This window comes from Arachis stenosperma, chromosome 10 (genome assembly GCF_014773155.1).
Source record: "Arachis stenosperma cultivar V10309 chromosome 10, arast.V10309.gnm1.PFL2, whole genome shotgun sequence".
NCBI lineage: Eukaryota > Viridiplantae > Streptophyta > Magnoliopsida > Fabales > Fabaceae > Arachis > Arachis stenosperma.
In genome coordinates this window covers 14,445,253-14,454,891 of record NC_080386.1, presented here as the reverse complement: position 1 = coordinate 14,454,891, position 9,639 = coordinate 14,445,253, and the positions used below count along the sequence as shown (strand labels likewise).

Genomic DNA, 9,639 nt, shown 5'->3' with positions numbered 1-9,639 from the left:
CTACCTCCCATCCTCTCATTGGAAATGTTCAACGCACCCTGTCACGGCACGGCTATCCATCTGTCGGTTCTCAATCAGGTCGGAATAGAATCCAGTGATTCTTTTGCGTCTGTCACTAACGCCCCGCCTTCAGGAGTTTGAAGCACGTCACAGTCATTCAATCATTGAATCCTACTCAGAATACCACAGACAAGGTTAGACCTTCCGGATTCTCTTGAATGCCGCCATCAGTTCTTGCCTATACCACGAAGACTCTGATCTCACGGAATGGCTGGCTCGTTTGTCAGGCGAGCACTCGGTTGTCAGGCGATCAACCATGCATCGTGTATCAGGAATCCAAGAGATAAACACTAGAGCCTCGTATGCTTGTAGAACAAGAGTGGTTGTCAGTCACCTTGTTCATAGGTGAGAATGGTGATGAGTGTCACGGATCATCACATTCATCAAGTTGAAGAACAAGTGATATCTTGGACAAAGAACAAGCGGAATTGAATAGAAGAACAATGGTAATTGCATTAATACTCGAGGTACAGCAGAGCTCCACACCTTAATCTATGGTGTGTAGAAACTCCACCGTTGAAAATACATAAGAACAAGGTCTAGGCATGGCCGTGAGGCCAGCCTCCCAGTGATCAAAAGATTCAAAGATCTCAAGATGAAAATACAATAGTAAAAGGTCCTACTTATAGAAAACTAGTAGCCTAGGGTGTACAAAGATGAGTAAATGACATAAAAATCCACTTCCGGGCCCACTTGGTGTGTGCTTGGGCTGAGCAATGAAGCATTTTCGTGTAGAGACTCTTCTTGGAGTTAAACGCCAGCTTTTATGCCAGTTTGGGCGTTTAACTCCCATTTAGGTGCCAGTTCCGGCGTTTAACGCTGGAATTCCTGAGGGTGACTTTGAACGCCGGTTTGGGCCATCAAATCTTGGGCAAAGTATGGACTATCATATATTGCTGGAAAGCCCAGGATGTCTACTTTCCAAAGCCGTTGAGAGCGCGCCAATTAGGCTTCTGTAGCTCCAGAAAATCCACTTCGAGTGCAGGGAGGTCAGAATCCAACAGCATCTGCAGTCCTTTTGAGTCTCTGGATCAGATTTTTGCTCAGATCCCTCAATTTCAGCCAGAAAATACCTGAAATCACAGAAAAACACACAAACTCATAGTAAAGTCCAGAAAAGTGAATTTTAACTAAAAACTAATAAAAATATACTAAAAACTAACTAAAAGATACTAAAAATATACTAAAAACAATGCCAAAAAGCGTACAAATTATCCGCTCATCAGTTAGCCAAGTCATTAATTTTCAAAATCAAATCTTTTTAAATTGTTTTTCAAATCATATCTTCTCAATCACATCTTTTTAAAACCACAACTTTTCAATCATATCTTCTTAATCACATCTTTTTCAAAATAGTTTTCAATCATATCTTTTTGATTTCTAATTTCAAAATCTTTTTCAAAAATCACTTGATTTCTTTTCCACTCTTAGTTTTTGAAAATCAATTAGTAATTTTCAAAATGATTTTAAAATCTTTTACTTAATTTTCAAAAATTTCTTCCCCTCTTCTCACATCCTTCTTTTTATGGACTAACACTCCTCCTCAATGCACAATTTGAACCCTATCTCTCTTGATAAGTTCGAATTCTTCTACCTTCTCCTTCTATTCTTCTTTTCCTCTGACATCTCAAGGAATCTCTATACTGTGACATAGAGGATTCCATATTTTCTTGTTCTCTTCTCTTTCATATGAGCAGGAGCAAAGACAAAAGCATTCTTGTTGAGGCTGACCCTGAACCTGAAAGGACCTTGAAGCGGAAGCTAAGAGAAGCTAAAGCACAACTCTCTGTAGAGGACCTAACAGAAATCTTCAAAGAAGAAGAACCCATGGCAGCCAAAAATAACAACAATGCCAACAATGCAAGGAAGGTGCTGGGTGACTTTACTACACCTACTCCCAACTTCTATGGGAGAAGCATCTCTATCCCTGCTATTGGAGCAAACAACTTTGAGCTTAAGCCTCAATTAGTTTCTCTAATGCAATAGAATTACAAGTTCCATGGACTTCCATTGGAAGATCCTCATTAGTTTTTAGCTGAATTCTTGCAAATCTGTGACACTGTCAAGACTAATGGGGTTAACCCTGAGGTCTACAGACTTATGCTATTCCCTTTTGCTGTAAGAGACAGAGCTAGGATATGGTTGGACTCACAACCTAAAGAAAGCCTGAACTCTTGGGAAAAGCTAGTCAATGCCTTCTTGGCAAAGTTCTTTCCACCTCAAAAATTGAGTAAGCTTAGAGTGAAAGTCCAAACCTTCAGACAGAAGGAAGGTGAATCCCTCTATGAAGCTTGGGAAAGATACAAACAATTGATCAGAAAGTGTCCTTCTGACATGCTTTCTGAATGGAGCATCATAGGTATCTTCTATGATGGTCTGTCTGAGCTGTCCAAGATGTCATTGGATAGCTCTGCTGGAGGATCTCTTCATCTGAAGAAGACGCCTGCAGAAGCTCAAGAACTGATTGAAATGGTTGCAAATAACCAATTCATGTACACTTTTGAAAGGAATCATGTGAACAATGGGACGAATCAGAAGAAAGGAGTTCTTAAGATTAATACTCTGGATGCCATACTAGCTCAGAACAAAATATTGACTCAGCAAGTCAATATGATTTCTCAAAGTCTGTCTAGAATGCAAGCTGCACCAGGCAGTACTAAGGACGCTTCATCTGAAGAAGAAGCTTATGATCCTGAGAACCCTTCAATGGAAGAGGTGAATTACATGGGAGAATCCTATGGAAACACCTATAATCCTTCATGGAGAAATCATCCAAATCTCTCATGGAAGGATCAACAGAGACCTCAACAAGGTTTCAACAACAATAATGGTGGAAGAAACAGGTTTAGCAATGGCAAGCCTTTTCCATCATCTTCTCAGCAACAGATAGAGAATTCTAAGCAGAGCCACTCTAACTTAGCAACCATGGTCTCTGATCTAATCAAAACCACTCAAAAGTTTCATGACTGAAACAAGGTCCTCCATTAGAAACTTGGAGGCACAAGTGGGTCAGCTGAGTAAGAAAGTTACTGAACTCCCTTCTAGTACTCTTTCAAGCAATACAGAAGAGAATCCAAAAGGAGAATGCAAGGCCATTAACATGACCCACATGGCCGAACTTGGAGAGGAGGAAGAGGCAGTGATCGCCACTGAGGAAGACCTCAATGGACGTCCACTGGCCTCCAATGAGTTCCCTAATGAGGAACCATGGGAATCTGAGGCTCATAATGAGACCATAGAGATTCCATTAAATTTACTGCTGCCATTCATGAGCTCGGATGAATATTCTTCCTCTGAAGAGGATGAAGATGTCATTGAAGAGCAAGTTGCTAAATACCTTGGAGCAATCATGAAGCTAAATGACAAGTTGTTTGGTAATGAGACTTGGGAGGATGAACCCCCTTTGCTCACCAAAGAACTGGATGACTTGTCTAGGCAGAAATTACCTCAAAAGAGACAGGACCCTGGGAAGTTCTTAATACCTTGTACCATAGGCACCATGACCTTTAAGAAGGCTCTGTGTGACCTAGGGTCAAGCATAAACCTTATGCCTCTCTCTGTAATGAAAAAGTTAGGGATCTTTGAGGTGCAAGCTGCAAGAATCTCACTAGAGATGGCAAACAATTCAAGAAATCAAGCTTATATACTTGTAGAGGATGTTTTGGTGAAAGTTGAAGACCATTACATCCCTGCTGATTTCATAGTCCTAGAGACTGGGAAGTGCATGGATGAATCCATCATCGTTGGCAGACCCTTCCTAGCCACATCAAAGGCTGTGATTGATGTCGACAAATGAGAATTGATCATTCAAGGAATGAAGAATCCCTTGTGTTTAAGGCTCAAGGATATCCCTCTGTTACCATGGAGAGGAAGCATGAAGAGCTTCTCTCAAAACAGAGTCAAACAGAACCCCCACAGTCAAACTCTAAGTTTGGTGTTGGGAGGCCACAACCAACTTCTAAGTTTGGTGTTGAACCCCCACATTCAAACTCTAAGTTTGGTGTTGGGAGGTTCCAACATTGCTCTGAGTATCTGTGAGGCTCCATGAGAGCCCTCTGTCAAGCTACTGACATTAAAGAAGCACTTGTTGGGAGGCAACCCAATGCTATATTTATCTATTTTTCTTTGTTATTTTATGTTTTATGTAGGTTGATGATCATGGGAAGTCACAAAATCAATTGAAAAAGCAAAAACAGAATGAAAAACAGAAAGAAAAATAGCACACCCTGGAGGAAAACCTTGCTGGCGTTTAAACGCCAGTAAGGGCAGCAAATGGGCATTTAACGCTCAGTCTGGCACCATTCTGGGCGTTTAACGCCAGAAAGGGGCACCAGACTGGCGTTAAACGCCAGGAAAGGGCAAGAAGTTGGCGTTAAACGCCAGAAATGGGCACCAGCCCGGCATTTAACGCCAGAATTGGCATAAAGAGCATTTTTGCTCGCCACTTGGTGCAGGGATGAATTATCCTTGACACCTCAGGATCTGTGGACCCCACAGGATCCTCACCTACCCCACCACTCTCTCTCTTCTTCACCCATTAACCAATCACCTCAATACCTCTTCCCCAAAAAACCCATCACCTATCAAATCCCACCATTCTCTTCACCACTCACATCCATCCTTCATAAAACCCCACCTACCTCACCATTCAAATTCAAACCACTTTCCCTTCTAAACCCACCCATAATGGCCAAACCATACACCCCCTCTTCACTCCTATATAAACCCATCTTCGCTCCTTCATTTTCACACAACCTAAACACTACTTCTCCCCCTTGGCCGAAACACAAAGCCACCTCCATCTCCTCTATTTCTTCTTCTTCTACTCTCTTCTTTCTTCTTTTGCTCGAGGACGAGCAAACCTTCTAAGTTTGGTGTGGTAAAAGCATTGCTTTTTGTTTTTCCATAACCATTTATGGCATCTAAGGCCGGAGAAACCTCTAGAAAGAGGAAAGGGAAGGCAAAAGCTTCCACCTCCGAGTCATGAGAGATGGAGAGATTCATCTCAAGGGTGCATCAAGACCACTTCTATAAAGTTGTAGCCATGAAGAAGGTGATCCCCGAGGTCCCTTTCAAACTCAAAAAGAGTGAATATTCGGAGATCCGACATGAGATCCAAAGAAGAGGTTGGGAAGTTCTTACCAACCCCATTCAACAAGTCGGAATCTTAATGGTTTAAGAGTTCTATGCCAATGCATGGATCACCAAGAACCATGATCAAAGTGTGAACCCGAACCCAAAGAATTGGCTTACAATGGTTCAGGAGAAATGCTTAGATTTTAGTCCAGAAAATGTAAGGTTGGCATTCAACTTGCCCATGATGCAAGGAGATGAACACCCTTACACTAGAAGGGTCAACTTTGATCAAAGGTTGGACCAAGTCCTCATAGACATTTGTGAAGAGGGCGCTCAATGGAAGAGAGATTCAAGAGGGAAGCCGGTTCAACTGAGAAGGCATGACCTCAAGCCCGTGGCTAGGGAATGGTTAGAGTTTATCCAACGCTCAATCATTCCCATTAGCAACCGGTCTGAAGTTACTATAGACCGGGCCATCATGATTCATAGCATCATGATTAGAGAGGAAGTAGAAGTTCATGAGGTTATAGCCCAAGAACTTTATAAGGTGGCGGACAAGTCCTCTACCTTGGCAAGGTTAGCCTTTCCTCATCTCATTTGTCACCTCTGTTATTCAGTTGGAATTGACATAGAGGGAGACATCCTCATTGATGAGGACAAGCCCATCACTAAGAAAAGGATGGAGCAAACAAGAGATCCCACTCATCATGAAATTCCTGAGATACCTTAAGGGATGCACTTTCCTCCACAAAACTATTGGGAGCAAATCAACACCTCCCTAGGAGAATTGAGTTCCAACATGGGACAACTAAGGGTGGAGCACCAAGAACATTCCATTCTCCTCCATGAAATTAGAAAAGATCAAAGAATCATGAGAGAGGAGCAACAAAGGCAAGGAAGAGACATTGAGGAGCTCAAGCACTCCATAAGATCTTCAAGAGGAAGAACAAGCCGCCATCACTAAGGTGGACCCGTTCTTTAATCTCCTTGTTCTTTATTTTCCTGTTTTTCAAATTTTCATGCTTATGTTTATCTATGTTTGTGTCTTATGATCATTAGTGTCTTAGTGTCTATGCCTTAAAGTTATGAATGTCCTATGAATCCATCACCTTTCTTAAATGAAAAATGTTCTTAATTGAAAAAGAGAAGAATTGCATGAATTTTGAATTTTATAACAGATTAATTATTTTGATGTGGTGGCATTACTTTGACTTCTGAATGTATGCTTGAACAGTGCATATGTCTTTTGAATTTGTTGTTCATGAATGTTGGCTCTTGAAAGAATGATGAAAAAGGAGACATGTTACTGAGGATCTGAAAAATCATAAAAATGATTCTTGAAGCAAGAAAAAGCAGTGAATACAAACCAAAAAAAAAAAAAGAAAAAAAGAAAGGGGAAAAAGAAAAAGAAAAAAAAAGAAAAAATTAATAAAGTTGTGATCCAAGGCAAAAAGAGTGTGCTTAAGAACCCTGGACACCTCTAATTGGGGACTCTAGCAAAGCTGAGTCACAATCTGAAAAGGTTCACCCAATTATGTGTGTGTGGCATGTATATATCCGGTGGTAATACTGGAAGATAGAGTGCTTTGGGCCACGGCCAAGACTCAAAAAGTAGCTGTGTTCAAGAATCATCATACTTAACTAGGAGAATCAATAACACTATCTGGATTCTGAGTTCCTATAGAAGCCAATCATTCTGAATTTCAAATGATAGAGTGAGATGCCAAAACTGTTCAAAGGCAAAAAGCTAAAAGCCCCGCTCATCTAATTAATACTGATCTTCATAGATGTTTTTGGAATTCATTGCATATTCTCTTCTTTTTATCTTATTTGATTTTCAGTTGCTTGGGGACAAGCAACAATTTAAGTTTGGTGTTGTGATGAGCGGATAATTTATACGCTTTTTGGCATTGTTTTTAGTATGTTTTTAGTATGTTTTAGTTAGTTTTTATTATTTTTTTATTAGTTTTTAGTTAAAATTCACTTTTCTAGACTTTACTATGAGTTTGTGTATTTTTCTATGATTTCATGTATTTTCTGGCTGAAATTGAGGGACCTGAGCAAAAATCTGATTCAGAGGCTGAAAAGAACTGCAGATGCTGTTGGATTCTGACCTCCCTGCACTCGAAGTGGATTTTCTGGAGCTACAAAAACCCAATTGGCGCGCTCTCAACTGCGTTGGAAAGTAGACATCCTGGGCTTTCCAGAAATGTATAATAGTCCATACTTTTCCCGAGATTTGATGGCCCAAACAGGCGTTCCAAATCAGCTCAAAACTACCCGGCGTTAAACGCCGAAACTGGCACAAGAATGGGAGTTAAACGCCCAAACTGGCACAAAAGCTGGCGTTTAACTCCAAGAAAAGTATCTACACATGAAAGCTTCAATGCTCAGCCCAAGCACACACCAAGTGGGCCCGGAAGTAGATTTTTATGTCATTTACTCATTTCTGTAAACCCTAGGCTACCAGTTCACTACAAATAGGACCTTTTGCTATTGTATTTTCATCTTTAGATCTTTGAATCTTTGGATCATTTTAGATCTTTTGATCATCTTTGGACGTCTTGTTCTTAGATTATGGGGGCTGGCCTCACGGCCATGCCTAGACCTTGTTCTTATGTATTTTCAACGGTGGAGTTTCTACACACCATAGATTAAGGTGTGGAGCTCTGCTGTACCTCGAGTATTAATGCAATTACTATTGTTCTTCTATTCAATTTAGCTTGTTCTTGTTCTAAGATATCACTTGTTCCTCAACTTGATGAATGTGATGATCCGTGACACTCATCATCATTCTCACCTATGAACGTGTGCCTGACAACCACCTCCGTTCTACCTTAGATTGAGTGGATATCTCTTGGATTCCTTAATCAGAATCTTCGTGGTATAAGCTAGAATTGATGGCGGCATTCAAGAGAATCCGGAAGGTCTAAACCTTGTCTATGGTATTCTGATTAAGATTCAATGATTGAATGACTGTGACGAGCTTCAAACTCCTGAAGGCTGGGCGTTAGTGATAGACGCAAAAGAATCAATGGATTCTATTCCAACCTGATTGAGAACCGACAGATGATTAGCCGTGCTGTGACAGAGCGCGCTGAACATTTTCACTGAGAGGACGGGACTGTAGCCACTGACAACGGTGATGCCCAACATACAGCTTGCCATGGAAAGGAGTAAGAAGGATTGGATGAAGACAGTAGGAAAGCAGAGAGACGGAAGGGACAAAGCATCTCCATACGCTTATCTGAAATTCTCACCAATGAATTACATAAGTATCTCTATCTTTATTTTATGCTTTATTCATAAATCATCCATAACCATTTGAATCTGCCTGACTGAGATTTACAAGGTGACCATAGCTTGCTTCATACCAACAATCTCCGTGGGATCGACCCTTACTCGCGTAAGGTTTATTACTTGGACGACCCAGTGCACTTGCTGGTTAGTTGTGCGAAGTTGTGATAAAGAGTTGAGATTGCAATTGAGCGTACCATGTTGATGGCGCCATTGATGATCACAATTTCGTGCACCAAGCATGCCATATCAGTTCCATCATTAAGTGCAAAAACTTGATTTTTATATAATAGAATAGATAGAATAGATAGATAGAATAAATATATAATAAAGATATTTTCTTAAATTAGTATAATTATGCATTATTCATTAAATATTAATTGTAATATTGTAATATAATTATAATAAAGATATTTTTCTAAAATAAATTTATTTAAAAAATATGAATTAGTTATTAATAACCGATGCCATTATATTATTGTTATTATTATATTATTATTATTATTATTATTATTATTATTATTATTATTATTATTATTATTATTATTATTATTATTATTATTATTATTATTATCAACATAATTAAAATGATTAAAAATATTTTTGATTGATAATTGATAAGTAGTTTAATAATACATTAAATATTGATTTTATATAACTATAATAAAGATATTTTCCTAAATTAGTATAATTCACTACAACAAAATAGCATTTTGGCGACGGTTTTTTTTAATGCTTGGTGACAGTTTTAACTGTCACTAAATAGTTTTGTGACGGTTAAAAAAACATCACAGATTTGAGGGTCGCCGGCTGACATATTGACGGTTTTGGACCACCGTTGGTAAGGAGTGTCGCTAAATTGTTTGTGATAGTTTTAAAATATAAAATCGTCACTAATTTGTAACACTTGTAAATATGTTTTTTATATTGTATTTCGCGACATTTTGAAACTGTCATTAAATTACTAAGTCCTGTGACAGGGTTTCCTTATATTTCATGACTATTTTAAACCGTCACAATATTTAGCGACGATTTGAACCGTCACTAAGTTACTTGTTCTTATGACAGTTTTTAGACATATTTAGTGACTATTTAAACCGTCACAATATTTTTAGTGACAATTTTTAGATTTAAAACCGTTACTAAGTTACTTATTCCCGTGACAAATTTTTCCTGTATTTAGTGACTGTTTTAAACTATTATAAT

At 39.1% G+C, this 9,639-nt stretch overlaps 1 non-coding gene across 1 annotated transcript; it reads right to left on the bottom strand.

The window, feature by feature from the left end:
- Positions 1–2,292: 2,292 nt before the first annotated feature.
- On the bottom strand, positions 2,293–2,400 carry LOC130959131 (small nucleolar RNA R71). Its single transcript, XR_009078226.1, has one exon. It is a non-coding gene; the product is annotated as a small nucleolar RNA R71 (small nucleolar RNA).
- Between the last annotated feature and the right edge of the window lie 7,239 nt (positions 2,401–9,639).